The sequence below is a fragment of the Hypanus sabinus genome, chromosome 22, assembly GCF_030144855.1.
Source record: "Hypanus sabinus isolate sHypSab1 chromosome 22, sHypSab1.hap1, whole genome shotgun sequence".
NCBI lineage: Eukaryota > Metazoa > Chordata > Chondrichthyes > Myliobatiformes > Dasyatidae > Hypanus > Hypanus sabinus.
The window spans coordinates 34,547,343-34,563,882 of NC_082727.1; the positions used below are offsets into that span (position 1 = coordinate 34,547,343).

Consider the following 16,540-nt stretch of genomic DNA (forward strand, 5'->3'; position numbering starts at 1 on the left):
GTTTTATAGTAAGGTTGGGATTGGTGCAGAGAGAGTTGAGAGCAGAGCATTCAGAAGGAGTGAGGTTGGAATTGGAACACGGTGTGGTGAAGTCAAGACAGTTGATGTCCCGTCGGCAATTAGCAATCAAGAGATCCAGAGCAGGCAGAAGACCAGACTAGAGCAGAGCAGAGGAGGAGGGCTGAAGACAGGAGAAGGGGTCATCGGTAGGGGTAGGAGAGTCCTTGCCAAAGAAGTAAGCTCGGAGACGGAGCTGGCGGAAGAAGAGTTTGGCATCACGGCGTACGCGGAACTCGCTGAGGTGTGGGTGAAGGGGGACAAAGGTGAGACCCTTACTGAGGACAGAGCGCTCAGCCTCAGTGAGTTGAAGGTCAGAGGGAATGGTAAAGTCCCGACACGGATGAGAGATGGGATCAGAGTGGGGGGGGGGGGGGAGGAGAAAGGAGGCTGGTAGTGGCGGTGGAGAGGGGAGGAAGATGGAGCCTCTGAGGGCCCAGGAGCTGACGATGGGATCTGAGGGAAAGGGGATTGCAGAGTAGTGATGGTGGGGGAAGGGGAGACGGGAGTCACAATCATAGCATGTGAAGACCTGGCCTGGAGTCACAGTCGGTGGTTGTGCAATTGCTTTGAAGCTGTCCATGGTCTGATGTAGACATGTTTTATACACCTAACAAGATGCTTTATTAATGCAACAGAGTTAGTCAGTTTTTCAATGTTTGTCGTCAGCTGGGTCATACTGTCCATGAATTCCCTGTCGGTTGCCTCCATACACTCCAGTATTTGTTTTTTTTTTACTTTTAAGTCTTCCTGCACGACAGCCAACAGCTCCCTGTCATTTGGCAATTTCCTTTTCAGTTTTTCTGGTCTGTAACTGCACAAATGCGCAGTTTCACTGCGAGATTCAACATCAAACATGTCGCTTGTTTTCTGAGGTTGTGTCCTGCTCATGCTCAGCAGGAGGAGATTCACCCAATGTAGATGCAGGTATTTTCAACAACTCTTGGTGTGCACGCGTATTGTTTTTATGCAAAACCGGCGTTTTCAAAATTATCCGGTCTAGTGTGAACATAGCCTCAGAGGGTTGTGAGAATGTGGAACAAGCTGCCAGCGTAAGTGATGTATGTGAGCTTGATTTCAACATTTAAGAGAAGCTTGGCTAGGCACATGGATGGCAGGGGCATGGGGGGGGGGGGAGGGGGAGAACTATAGTCCCAGTGCAGACCAATGGGAATAGGCAGTTTAAACAGTTCAGCACAGACTAGATGGGCCGAATAGGTTGCCTTTGTGCTGTACTTTCCTGTGACTATGTACCATGGAGAGCATTCTAACTGGCTGGGGTGGGGGGAGGGAGGGGGTGCACGGCACAGGATCGAAATAAGCTGCAGAAGGTTGTGAACTCAGTCAGCTCCATCATAGGCACTAGCCTACCCAGCATCCAGGACACCTTCATGCAGCGATGCCTCAAAAAAGGTGGCACCCATCATTAAGGATCCATATCACTCTGGACCTGCCCGCTTCTCACTGCTACAATCTGGGAGGAGGAAGTGCAGCCTAAAGCACACACTCAACAATTCAAGAATAGCTTCTTCTCTTCTGCCATCAGATTTCTGAATGGATATTGAAGCCATGAACACCACCACCTCTCTACTTTGTTTCTCCTTTTGCACTATTTAATGTAACTTCTTTTATACTGTAAATTTGTTGTTTTTATTATGCATTGTAATGTACTGCTGCCATGTAACAAGTTTCACAACATATGGTGATGATATTAAACCAGATTCTGATATAGAAATTAAACATCTAATGATAAAGAGCAGAGGGTGAAACTTTCATTAGAGCTGCAACGCGAAGATATGAAATTTAAATACAGGTGTCCCCCGCTTTATGCCACTTCACCTTTACCAAATACCTACATTAGTACCAGTTTTCGCTAACCGAAATAAATCCGAAGAGGATTTTCACTTTTACAAAAAAAAAGGCGCCCTCTTTAAACAACACACACAAAATGCTGGTGGAACACAGCAGGCCAGGCAGCATCTATAGTAAGAAGCACTGTCAATGTTTCGGGCCGAGACCCTTCGTCAGGACTTAAGAGTCTCTGTTGTGAAATCTTTACAAACTAGGTTTTGTTTGTGGGAAGGCAATTGAAGAAAAGCTGTTGGTTAATCCTGTTTTCCTTTTAGCAAAACTTCAGTTTTATCAGTTCTGGTAAGGAACACAGCAGTTAAAGATGAAGAAATTGTTGCATTATCTATCCCGAAATGTCGACAGTGCTTCTTCCTATAGATGCTGCCTGACCTGCTGTGTTCCACCAGCATTTTGTGTGTGTTGTTTGAATTTCCAGCATCTGCAGATTTCCTCGTGTTTGCGCCCACTTTATACTTATGTTTACCCCGAGAAAGACTACCATGATCGTGAAGTCTTGTGCGGGCAGGTGTGTGCACATGCATGCACGTGCCAATTTTTTCCACAAATCAGTTTTGGCTAAATCTCTCCGACTCTGATTCTGTACATACATTATTTCTACTTTATATAGGCTGTGTATTTATCATATCATTCCTGCTTTTACTATATGTAAGTGTTATTTTAGGCTTTATGTGCGAATTGGTAGGTTATTTTTTGGGTCTAGGAATGCTCAAAAATTTTTCCCATATAAATTAATAGTAGTTGCTTCTTCGCTTTACACCATTTCGGCTTACGAAAGGTTTCATAGGAACGCTCTACTTTCGGATAGCGGGGGAAACCTGTACATCCCTAAGCTCCAGCAAAGCAGATCGTTGTGCCATGTTTAAACTTTCCTTACTGCAAACACATTTTAAGCCATGTTGAAACAAAATTAATTAATTTAAAAAATAATCAGTCACTTCAGTGACACCAAGAAATAGCGATCTGATTTTATGAAAACAGATTTCTACATAATTCTGGCAGTGTGTAAAGGAAAAAAATACAACTTCAAAGTTACTCATTTCATAAGTCAGCTTGGATTATTATGCAGCTCAGCATATCCACATTAAAAGACAACTAGAGTGCACATCTAATACCTACTGTACCAGATAAATAATTGAATGGCGAATATATATTAATTCCAGCTTCAGCAACTGAAGAATTTCTGTTACTTCATGGATTTCAGTGGAAATGACGCAGATTAATCTAAAACATAATATGCAAACTGAGTTTGCTTTGCTGGCATCTTAAACTGACATTCATCCAACAAGGCATTAATATCTGCCTTGCAGCAGTATTATGCAATATCTTTACAGCATATACAATGCTTATAGACCTTTGTGTAAAACGTCATTGCACAGTTTATAGATAATGCAACAATTTCTTCATATTTAACTGCTGTGTTCCTTACCAGAACTGATAAAACTGAAGTTTTGCTAAAAAGAAAACAGGATTAACCAACAGTTTTTCTTCAATTGCCTTCCCACAAACAAAACCTAGTTTGTAAAGATCATTTCACAACAGAGACTCTTTAAATTGAACTTTTCACAAGTATCCTAACACTGAGCAAGCAAACCAAACTTTAAATTCACCACAGCTAAAATCAATTCTCAAATTAGGCAATGGGGTGATAAGCCTGAAAAATAAATATGTCAATGCAAGCTATGAAGTAAACCTTAGGCTCCTTTAACTAAATGGATATCTGTTTGTTTTGAACACAGGTTGAATCCAATCAGGTTACACTAAAATAAGGAAAATCAGAATTAAATTCCCATCCATTAACAAAAATAAATACTTGGTTGAGATCTTGTTTATTTCTAATGCTCAAAAGCATGAAAATTGGTGTTATAAATTCACCACTGACAAAAGCAAAAAAAAAATGCAAATTTACTTTGCTTTAGCACTGTGTAAAAGACAACACTACAGATATCAAGATGCAAACCTTATGGATGGGCAATACTTCTGATCTCAAAACTGCTTTGCTCTATAGTTGTTTATCTAATCAAAAGATTTGGATGATGTCATAATCAGGACTTTATATAATCATGCCAACATTATTTTCTGTGGGCTTTGGCAGAATTAGTCAGTCTTTGACGAGATGTGCGTTAGCATTTCCTTATAAAGAAATATGGTATAATTAAATATTGGTTTGCACAATACTCATCTCACAAACAAAACATTTTGGAGTCTTGAGTAAGAGGATTAGAGAGAAATTCATTGCCAATATAGTAAGCTTTCATGCTCAGTGTAGCAATGGAACATTTTTTCAAACCTAGGGTTAAAAAGTGAGAAATCTTAAGATTATGAAATCCAATCTACAATACTTGCTTCAATACAAAAAATACAATAAAGTGTAATTGAAACATTTTGGTAAAATGAATAGAAAATTTAAACAATAAATACATAAGCTCATTTAGTATTCAAGAAAAAATACCAAAATATTTAGGAATATATCTGTTAGTTTAATGGGAATAAAGTGACAAAATATAAGATCACTATTATTTGTCAAGAAAGTAACTTGCTTTCTTCAGTAAAAATATGAAAATAGCAAGTTTAGTTCAGTAAAAACAAACCAAAATTTACCAGTTTATGGATATGGTTTTGTTAAAATGGCTAATACACAGCTCTGAAAGATGACTGAATTCAAAGCCATTATTAACCATTTAAACAAATCACCAATGAACATTGATAGATTTCATTCCATAGTTCTCTTTAAATAAAGCTCAATCTGTCAATTCAGGTACCAGACTGAAGTGATTGGTAACTTTTCCACATTCAGGGGATCTACAGATTTTTTTGCACCAGTTTTATTGATACAAAATGTCTAATGTTATTTATTTGTCTTTATATCTGAACAAGTGGTAAAAACACAAAATTTTGAATTGTACACAGCGACAATGTAATTAAATTGGCAATGTGCAGACGAGCTGTTTAAAAAAATCACTTAACTTTGTTTTTTACTGTAGCTGAACATACATGCTTCTTCTCTTCACTATTAACCCATTGGGGTAAGTGCAAGCCTTTTGCCATTTTCAATAGTATTTTCAACAGCAGAGAATAAGTACAAAACACATGGCAATTACTGTGAGCAATGCACAAAGGTCTAACTATGACGACAGCTGTAAACAAACTGGACCACTCTCATGGCATACGAGTTCACTTCTCTTAACTTTCTGTGGTGCGCAGAGACTGTGCATCACCTAGGAACCTTCCCAGCGCCTTGTGGAATTTTGCATTTGTGGTCTCATATCAGCACTTTAAAAAATTTTGAATTTTGGAGGTTTTTGTTTAAGGAGTGCTTAACCTGTAATACAATAACTATTCTACGCTTTCCTTCTAGGAAGAAGAGACTTTACATTTAGGAACCACTTACAAAATAGACTCATGTTGATGAAGTTTGTTTTATAGATAGTATGGTTTCCAAATTCAGCTTAATGGTGAAAATAGTAAATGTTCAAAGAGTTAATGGTAAATGCTTCATTCAGGTATGATCTATACCCAAAAAAGTTAAAAGTAACCTATCAACTGTAGCCAAGTACTGTCAGACTGTATAACTTAATACTGGATATATGCTGACTTTTTTTTAAAATAGAATGAGTAACACACTTTCAGTTCCAACCACAGCCATTGCTTAACAGTCACATGCTTTTGCCCAGCACATTAGCAATATTTTCCACATGTAAAAATGTTCCCTGTTAAAAGTATATTTATAGTGCATCATACAGTCACACTGTCAGTCTGCATAATAAACACATCTTTCCGTATTTGTTCTATTCTAAAGATGACTTCAACAGAACAAACTTTTACAACTTCAGATCACAACATGAACCACAGAGATTTAACAAGCTATTAATGAACTTTAATAGTAGACAGCTGTATCATCTAATTTTGTATTCAGTGCCTTCTTGAAATATGAGTTAACTTTACAATTTCCAATCATTTAACTTCTAAGCAGTTGGTCCATCAAATATGTTCCATCATATTTTCATGGGTCATCCATTTTCCCTCTCTGCCCCAATCTCCTGCCTTCTCCCTGTAACCCTTCATGTCCTGACTAATCAAGAACTTATCAACCCCTGCCTTAAATATACCCATGACTTAACTTCCACTGCCACCAGTGTCAACAAATTTCATAAATTCACCATTGGTTAAAGAAATTCCTCATCTCCATTCTAAATGGACATCTTTCTATTCTGAGGATGCATCCTGTGGGTGGTGGGGAACACCACAGGAAACATCCTCTCAACACTGACAATATCAAGGCCTTTTAACATTTCAATGAGATCACCCTCATTCTTCTAAATTCCAGAACCATCAAACACTCCTCATATAAGCTTTTCAATACCAGAATCATTTTTGTGAACCCTCCCTTGAACCCTCTTCAGTGTTAGCATATCCTTTCTTACACAAGGGGCTCAAACTGCCCACAATATTCCAAGTCATGTCTCACCAGTGCCTTATAAAACCTCAACACTACATCTTTGCTTTTATGTTCTAGTCCTCTTGACATGATGCTAATATTGCATGTGCCTTTCACACCACCGACGACCTGCAAATTAACCTTTGAGGAATCCTGCATGAGGACTTGCAAGCCCTGCTGCACTTCATATTTGAATTTATTCCCCCATTTAGAAAATAGCCTACATTTTTATTTCTTCAAAAGTGCATGATCATACACTTCCTGACACTGTATTCCATCTGCCACTTCTTTACTCATTATCCTAATCTAAGTCCTTCTGTAGCCTCTGCTTCCTTAACACTATCTGCCCCTCCACCCACCTTTGTGTCACTTGCAAACTCTGTGACAAAGCCATCAATACTGCCATCCACCAGAGACTAGTGGAACATCACTAGTCACTGGCAGCCAACCAGAAAAGGCTCCCTTTATTCCCACTCTTTGCATCCTGCCACTTAGTCAATGCTCTATCCATGCTAGTATCTCTCCTGTAATACCATAGGCCTTCTGAAAATCCAAGCACACAACATCTGATTCTCCTTTGTCTACCCTGCTTGTTATTTCTTCAAAGAATTCCAACAGATTTGTCGTACAACTTTCCCTCAAGAAAACCATACTGACTTTGGCCTACTTTATCATGTGTCTCCAAGTTCCTCAACACCACATTCTTAACAATCAACTCCAACATCTTCCCAACTACTGAGGACAGCCCAACTAGTCTATGATTTCCTTTCTTCTGCCTTGCTCCCTTTTTGAAGAGTAGAGTGCTATTTGCAATTTTTCAGTCCTTTAGAACCATACCAGACTCTATTGATTCTTGAAAGATTACTTCTAATGCCTCCACATTCCCTTCAGCCACCTCTTTCAGAAACCTGTGGTGCAGACTATCTGGTCCAGGTTCCAGGTAATTTATCTAACTTCAGACATTTCTGCTTCACAAGCACTTTCTCCCTAATAATAGCAACTTGACTCACTTCTGCCCCAAGACACTCTCGAACATCCCACAGTGAAGACCATTGCAAAAAACTTATTCAGTTAGTCTTCAACTTTGTCGTCACCCATTACTACCTCGCCACCGTCATTTTCCAGTGGTCCAATATCAACTCTCACCTTTCTTTGGTATCCTGTTTAATAATATTGGCTAGCTTACCTTCATATTCCATCTTCCCCTTCTTTTATGACGTCGTTAGTTGTCTTCTGTTTGTTTTTAAAAGCTTCCCAATCCCCTGAATTCTCACTAATTTCTGCTTTATTATTTGCCCTCTCTTTGGCTTTTACATTGACTTTGTCTTCCCTTGTCACCTACGGCTGTGTGACCTTGCCCTTAGAAAACATCTTCTTTTTGATACATCAATCCAATGCCTTTCGAATTGCTCCCAGAAACTCCTCACATTACTGCTCTCTGGTCATCCCTGCTGGTGTCCCCTTCCAATCTATTTTGGCCAGCTCCTCTCTCATGCCTTTGTAATTTCCTTTACTCCACTGTAACACTGATACACCTATCTTGGCTTCTCCTTCTCAAATTCACGGGTAAATTTGATCATATTATGATCACCTCACTTAAGGGTTCCTTTTCCTTAAGCTCTCTAATCAATTCTAGTTCATTGCACAACATCCAATCTAGAGTAGCTGATCCCCTAGGGAGCTCAACCACAATCTGCTCTAAAAAGCCATCTAGTTGGCATTCTACAAATTCCCTCTCTTGGGATCCAGCACCAACCTGACTTTCCCCAATCTACATGCATACTGAAAACTAACTAGACCAGGGGTGTCAAACTCATTTTAGGTCACGGGCCGGATTGGGCAAAATGCAGCTTCATGCAGGCCGGATCAGTCGGGCGCGTGCGAACGCAGCTTTCATTGCCTCCGTTTTTTCAGCCTGTTCTCATGTGTCTCAGTCTCTGCTATAACTACAAAGTGTTTCACTTCACAAATTCCGTTTCTTATGAAGAAGACTGCTGAGCAAGCATTATTTTTATGATTGGTATTAACTTACAATCATAGGCTTCATATTGCCAGGCCATTAATAATTAAAATAATAGATCTATCTAAAATGATCTCGTGGGCCGGATATAATCGTACGCCGGGCTGGATAAGGCCCACGGGCCTTGAGTTTGACACCTATGATCTAGACTATTGTAACATTGCCCTTTTGACATGCATTTTCTATCTCCCATTGTATTTTGCAGTCCACCTCTTTAATACTGTCTGTATACAACTCTCAGTGTTCTTTGACCACTGCAGTTTCTTAGCTCTACCACAACGATTCTACACCTGCCAATTCTGTCATTTCTTTCTAAGGATTTTATTTTATTTTTTATCAACAGAGCCACTCCACCCCTTCTGCCTAACCATCTGTCTTTTCGATACAACATTTATCCTTGAATGTTAATCTCCCAGCTATAATCTTCTTTCATGCACGATTCAGTAATACCCACAACGTCATACATGCCAAGCTGCAACTGTGCTCCAAATTCATTTACTCTGTGCTGTATACTGTGTGCATTTAAACACCTTCAGTCATATATTTATCACCTTTTTTGATTCTGTCCCCCTTTTACACTGCAACTCATCCTGTTGGCAATTCTGCCCTATCATCAGCCCGTCTTTGTTAGCAGTCTCACTACACATTGCCTCTGTAAATCAATTACCCTATCCTCAGCCCCCTCACTCCAGTTTCCATCCTCCTACCAAGTTAGTTAAAACCTTCCCAAACATCTGTAGCAAACTTGCCTGCAGCGCATTGATCCCCTCTGCGTTCAGGTGTAACCTGTCCCTTTTGCACAGGTCATACCTTCCCCAGAAGAGGTCCCAATGATCCAGAAATCTGAATCCCTGCCTCCTGCACCAGTTTCTAGCCATGCATTTATTTGCCAAATGCTCCTATTCTTACCCTCACTGAAGTGTGGCACAAGCAGCAATCCAGAAATTGTGTGTATTACTATCCTGAAGGTCTTGCTTTTCAGTTTTCTACCTAGTTCCCTAAAATCTCTCTTCAGGACCTCCTCACCTTTCCTACCCATGTCATTGTTTTACTATATACCAAGACCTCTACTGCTCACTCTCTCCCTTTAGAAAGCTGATCTTGTCACAGTGTTTTGATGCTTCCCATCAGACCATTCTCTTCCATTTACGGGAGCAACACTGAATTTACAAGCAGATTCACTGTCATCTAACCAGAATTATTTATCGCTATTCATTTTTACCCCCAAAGATTTCTAAGATTAGTCAACCAAACCAATTTAAGATGGTGTAGATGAAACACAGCAACGACTGGTGGATAGCAAACAAAAAATTACTGTATTAATCACACTTTTTCTTCCGATACAATCACTGCAATCAATAGCTTACAACTTCCCTCTCAGAGCTGAGCTGTTGAACTGCCTGTACGCCTGTAGGACCTGATATTTTTGTGGTGTTCAAAGTTTCAAAGGTGCAGCAGAGCATGTACAGTCCAAATTGAGGCGGCTTGGTAAGGCACGAGAGTGGGGAATGAGCCAATGTTTGTCCATTGCGGGAGCAGATTTAGAGGTGATACAATGCAGCAAACTGAGGTGAGGTGAGCTGACAGCGGGGTCCAGGACTGGGCCCAAGCCCAAGAGTGAGGAAGGATCCATGGTTTGATTGATTTAAGCACCAGGCTGAAATGGAAAGGTCCGATACGGGCCAAAGTGGCAGGGCCTGGTCTGAGAGCGAGGAACAGATTTGGACTATTTAAGCACTGGGCCAGACTGAGGTCAGGGTGTCAGGGCTGGAAGCAAGGGACACTGCTCCATGAGGATTACGCATCTCTGCTGAACTGAGGCTGTGGCCTGCAACTATTGGGCTCCTGAATTGGGTGCAGTGATGACCGGCTTTGTAGCCGTGGACTCACTTTCATAACCTTCAATTTTGAATGTTATTTGCTTACATTTATTGTTTGCATGATTTGTTTTTCTCTTTTGCATATTCGGAGATGACAGACTTTTTTCTAATGGGTTCCTTTGTTTTGTGGCAGCCAGAATCTCAAGGAGACAAATTTCAAATTCGTATATAGTATAAATAGTTTGATAATAAATGTACTTTGAATTTTGAAAGTTAACATTGCTTGCATTTGGTTAATCTTTGGAAGCTGAAATGTCAATATTACAGATCCAATTCCAAACGTCACTAACTCCTAATACTTGATGTGAAGTCACATTTAAGTGACATAATTTGTCCATTTCGATAATTTGTGAGTGGCACACTCAACGTTCCCTGCATTTATTTATTTACACACACAGTACAATTGTTTTAGTGCAATTTATCTAATCCTGGCTGTTCAATAATATCAGTGTCCGCATATCCTGCAAACATCAATTCCTGTGCAGTCCAAAATCTACCTGAACCTCTAATCTATTTAAATCAGAACCATGTATTTTACAATCAAGAAATTTCTCAATTCATTCCGAAATGAGCAAATCCTTTATTCCACAGCCAGTACTATTCAGTTCTGGTGAACACTACCAGAAGAAACACCAACATCATTTTGGGAATTTCCACAAAATGCTTTAACTTCAATGCAATGACCTCAATTTGCCAAAATTCTAGAATACATAAGCCCTATTTTTCTATCTCATTTCTAAAACAATCTGTCAGTCAAAGAATTCACTGAGGAAGTAAGTCCTTCAAATGCTACACCAACATCTTGAGGGGAAAATCTTCCAGGAGATACACTACTCAATTCAAAAAAATTATGAAAAAGTCCTTCTGACCTCTCTTTTGGAAATTAAATTGAAAGAAACATTTTGAAGAATGACTAAATGGACAAAATTCGGAGCTCACTCCCACTATTAGAATAGGTCCATCAATAATAGGAACTACAATGATGGAGATGTTCCTCTGCTGATCATCTGGAGATGATCACCTGTGACCTATTTTAGACCATAATTCATAGGTGATCTGAATACTAAAGCATTTCAAAAGTACAAACATTAGAACTTCCTGCTTTTTAAATGCAGCCCCAGATGTGATTGTTTACTGTAAGGTCAGCTCCCAGCATAGCACAGTGCAGTAGAGAGTTGCTCCCATTAGCTACTTGAGGAAGAAATTATTATAAACGGTTGTGAATGTTAGGAGTTCCCAATGAATCTCAATAAAGCTCAGAGAGATATTTTAAAAACAGTGCAGGAATTAGTAAAGAAAATGATCTTTTAATATTTCTGATGGCCAAGCAAGAATAGACTACTTTGTCAGTGAGACCCCATCACATATCCAAATTCCATTGAAATTCAGTGTTTGTGTTTGACATGCACATTCAAACCACTCATAACAGTAACAAATTTAAGAATTTTAAACCCCCAAACCACTTGTTATAAATACATGCACTTAAACTGCCAAAGATAATCTTTCCATTCTCCTAGCAACTATTTCCTCCCATTGCTTTCAAGGAGTCTATGTACTTGTTTGTCCAAGTCTTTAACATATTGCAGGTGCAGCAGACTGACATTCCGATCCAAGAATGAGATACCTACAGAAGTTCACCCTGCACCATTGGACTCCTTGAGGAATCCACTGCTGCAATGGAAGGGCAATTGCCAAAAACAGGGTGCTGCTGACTTAAGACTATTGCCTGTGCTGGACTTTAAAAGTACAATGTCAAGTCCAAAATCAGCGTTACACCCCACCCAAGACAGAAGATGTACCCCATTAAAATTAAATATAATATGCATTGTAAAGGTTATAGAAAAAGGCCAAATGCAAGTCAAAATAATCTGAAAATCCTTTGCCCTACATGGATAATTTTGATAGTAATTATGCTTCAGCATGGGTTTGAGCTAAGTACCAACTTAATGAGACCTTTGGTTATGACAGTGACTTTACAATGATCATTTCCAGATTTTCTTACTGAAATTCCATTAAGTGAATTCTACTGAATGTTATGTAAAGTCATAATGAACTTGAAAGACACATTTTACATGGTGTTTACTCTAGTTGAAACTTGTTGCATTTCAAGATAATGGCTAAGTAACATTAATTGATTTGGGTAGTGGGCTTAAACCAAACCTCAGAGTTTCCACAGCTGCAACTAAGGCTTCACTCCACTTCCCCATGCACATCAGGAAATTACATCAGGAAAAACTCCCTTTTGATACAGTGCCAGATTTTTATTCTGTATCATCTGGTTTGAGGCTAGAAGCAATATATGCCTCATATTCACATGCATCTAACTTGTACCAATACCAAAATGTTTAAAAGGTGCATCCTGTTTAATCATAAACACAAAAGATTCCCGTTTAATCATGTTCAGTAAAAACAATTACTAAATAATTAAGCAGCTCCAATGATTAAGAAAAAACACAAGTGTGAATAGATTACACAATGAGAAAGTGATCAAGATTGTATGCAATAGAAATACCAATAAGGAAGAATACAAGTCAACCAGAAAGAATGAAAAATTGCAAGCATGAGCAGTCCTTAAAATCCAAAACTGCTGAAAATATTCAGTTTTGGCAGCATCAACTCTTCACAGGTACACCACAAGACTGTGTGCTTTATGCTTATGATTGTGTGCCAAGCACTACTCCAATGCCATATTCAAATTTGATGACAACACTACTGTCATAAGCCAAATTAAAGGTATTGAAGAATCAGCATAAAGGAAGGAGATTGTGATCTGGGGAGGGAGGCAGAGAACAAAATGAATGTTTCTAATAAAATGCAAATGAAATTCACCAAGGTAACCACTACTTCAAATACATTAGTACCTCAAATAGTTTTGACCATAGTGGCTATGTTCCCCAAGGAACACTTCTCTCAGGTAGTGCACTGCTGTGCCAGGAATCTAGTGCCAACCCCTGCCCTCTAATGGTACTTCTGCAGCAAGAAAATAGTGATCTTGTTGCCACATGTCTCAGCATGAAGGATGTCACCAAAGAAATACATTCAGTGGCCACTATATTAGGTACCTACTGTACCAAATAAAGTGGCCAGAGTAAGTTCATGGTTTTCTGCTGCTGTAACCCATCCACTTCAAGGTTTGACATGTTGTACATTCAGAGATGCTCTTTTTCACACTAATGTTGAATGCATACTTGAATTCCCACCACCTTGAACCTGTCTGGCTATTCTACTCTGATCCCTCTCATTAACAAGACATTATTGTCCACAAAACTGCTACTCACTGGGTGTTTGTTTATTTTGTACCCTTGACGGTAATCTCTAGATACTGTAATACATGAAAATCCCAAGACAAGCAGTTTCTGAGATACTCAAGCCACCCAGTCTGGCACCAACCATCATTCCTTAGTCAATGGCACTTAGATCACAATTATGCCCTATTTTGATGTTTAGTCTGAACAACAATGGTACCTCTTGCCTGTGTCTGCAGGCTTATAGGCACTAAATTGCTGCCAGACAATTGGCTAATTAGATATTTGCATTATCGGGAAGGTATACAGGTATACCAATTAAAGTGGCCAGAATGTATGAAGTGGATGTCTATAAAGGCTAGGACAATTCCCTACCTAGCATTGATTTGTGGAGTACAAGGTTACATTACAGCTGCGACAGTTAGGCCATATCATATATCCACAATGATGAAGCATTTTGAGAGCTTGGTGATGAAACATATCAACTCCTGTCTGAGAAGAAAACTTGGATCCACTCCAGTTGCTACGGGAGCAACAGGTCCAAATCAGATGCCATTTATTGTCTCTTCACTCAACCCTGTGCTCTTTTATCAAATACACCTCAGCATGCTATACCATCATTCCCTCAAAATTAATTAATAAACTTCAAGACCTTGGCCTCGATAACTACTTGTGCAATGGGATCCTTGATTTTGTCACTTGCAGCCACCAGTCAGTTCAAATTGGCAACAGCAGCTCCTTCACAATCTCCATCAGCACAGGTACACCACAAGACTGTGTGCTTTATGCTTATGATTGTGTGTCATCTGTACATCAAAACATAGTGAAATGAGACATTTGCATTAATGATCAACACAATCTGAGGATCCTCTGGGGGGAGGGGAGGGTGCCCACAATCTCATCATGCTTTCAGCACCAACATAGCATACCCACAACTTACTAACCTTTAACATGTGTCTAGAAAGTTGGAGAAAAAGGGGTGAACATGTAAACTTCTTACAGACGGTGGAGGAGATTAAACCCTCCACTGTCTGTAAGTGCTGTGAAGAACTACAGTACTGTGCCAAGCATAGCATGATATCCAAATTGGTGTTAAATTTCCTTCCAATTGAGCCTGTGTATTCATACACTAAGAACTCTTGACAGTCTTGTATATTAAACCTCACATGATTCTATACAACTGTCACCCAACAGCTACTAAATTAGTATTCTACGGCTTTTCAATTTTCATGGTTCAAAGATTTTAATCAAATTATCAGTCTGAAAGCCAATTTCCACATGATACCCAAATTTTCTTCTTTACAATATGGTTGAATTAAATGAAGCACTATATTCTGGATCTTGCTGTCACTTGCACACTCAAGACTTGGCTTCTGTGTCCTTTCCTTTCAACTATACATTTTTAAAAAATCAAATTAGTTTCCCTTAGTGCTTTACTCCAATTTACATATGTTTACAAAAGATCGCCACCAAGATCAGTTAAAGCTTGGGGGCCACTTATTTCATTTAGTCATACTTTTCTCAGACCCATATGAAATGCAGAATCAGAATCAGGTTTATTATCACTGACACATGAAATTTGTTATCATAGTAGCAGCAGTTCAATGCAATACGCAATCTAGCAGAGAGAGAAAAAAAAACAAGTAAATCAATTATGTATATTGAATAGATTAAAAAAACATGCAAAAACAGAAATACTGTATATTAAAAAGCTGTTCCTGAATCTCTGAGTGTGGTTTCAGGCTTCTGTATCTCCTACTTGATGGTAACAGTGAGAAAAGGGCATGCCCTGGGTGTTGGAGGTCCTAATAATGGATGCTGCCTTTCTGAGACACCACTCCTGGAAGCTGTCCTGGGTACTTTGCAGTCTAGTACCCAAGATGGAGCTGACTAGATATACAACCTTCTGCAGCAGCCCCTCCATACCAGACAGTGACGCAGCCTGTCAAAATGCTCTCCACAGTACAACTATAGAAGCTTTTGAGTGTACTTGTTGGCATGCCAAATCTCTTCATGCTCTGAATAAAGTATAGCCGCTGTCTTGCATCCTTTATAGCTACATCGATATGTTGGGACCAGGTTAGATCCTCAGAGATCTTGACACCCAGGAACTTGAAGCTGCTCACTCTCTCCACTTCTGATCCCTCTGTGACGATTGGTATGTGTTCTTTCATCTTATCCTTCCTGAAGTCCACAATCAGCTCTTTTGTCTTACTGACATTGAGTGCCAGGTTGTCGCTGTGTCACCACTCCACTCATTAGCATCTCTCTCCTGTACGCCCTCTCGTCACCACCTGCGATTCTACCAACAATGGTTGTATCGTCGGCAAATTTATACTTGGTATTTGAGCTATGCCGAGCCACACAGTCGTGTATACAGAGAGTAGAGCAGTGAGCTAAGCAGACACCCCTGAGGTGCACCACTGTTGATCGTCGGCGAGGAGGATATGTTATCACCCATCTGCACAGATTGTGATCTTCTGATTAGGAAGTCTAGGATCCAAATGCAGAGGGAGGTACAGAGGCCCAGGTTCTGCAACTTCTCAATCAGGATTGTGGGAATGATGGCATTAAATGCTGAGCTTCAGTCGATGAACAGCATCCTGACGTAGGTGTTTGTGTTGTCCAAGTGGTCTAAAACCCTGAGGGGAGCCACTGAGATTGTGTCTACTGTTGACCTATTGTGGCAATAGGCAAATTGCAATGGGTCCAGGTCCTTGCTGAGGCAGGAGTTCAGTCTGGTCATGACCAATCTCTCAAGGCGTTTCATCACTGTCGATGTGACTGCTACTGGGTGACAGTCATTAAGGCAGCTCACATTATTCTTCTTAGGCACTGGTATAATTGTTGCTTCTTTGAAGTAAATGGGAACTTCCGCCTGTAGCGGAGAGGTTGAAAATGACCTTGAATACTCCCGCTAGTTGGTTGGCACAAGTTTTCAGAGCCTTACCAGGTACTCCACTGGGACTTTTCACCTTACGAGGGTTCTCTCTTTAAAGACAGTCTAACATTGGCCTCTGAGACAGAGATC

At 39.8% G+C, this 16,540-nt stretch overlaps 1 protein-coding gene across 6 annotated transcripts in view; it reads right to left on the reverse strand.

Annotated features, from left to right (window-relative positions):
* Positions 1–16,540, reverse strand: part of sgms1b (sphingomyelin synthase 1b) — a 94,390-nt gene that overhangs the window by 34,029 nt on the left and 43,821 nt on the right. The gene's annotated exons all lie outside the window — the stretch shown is intronic.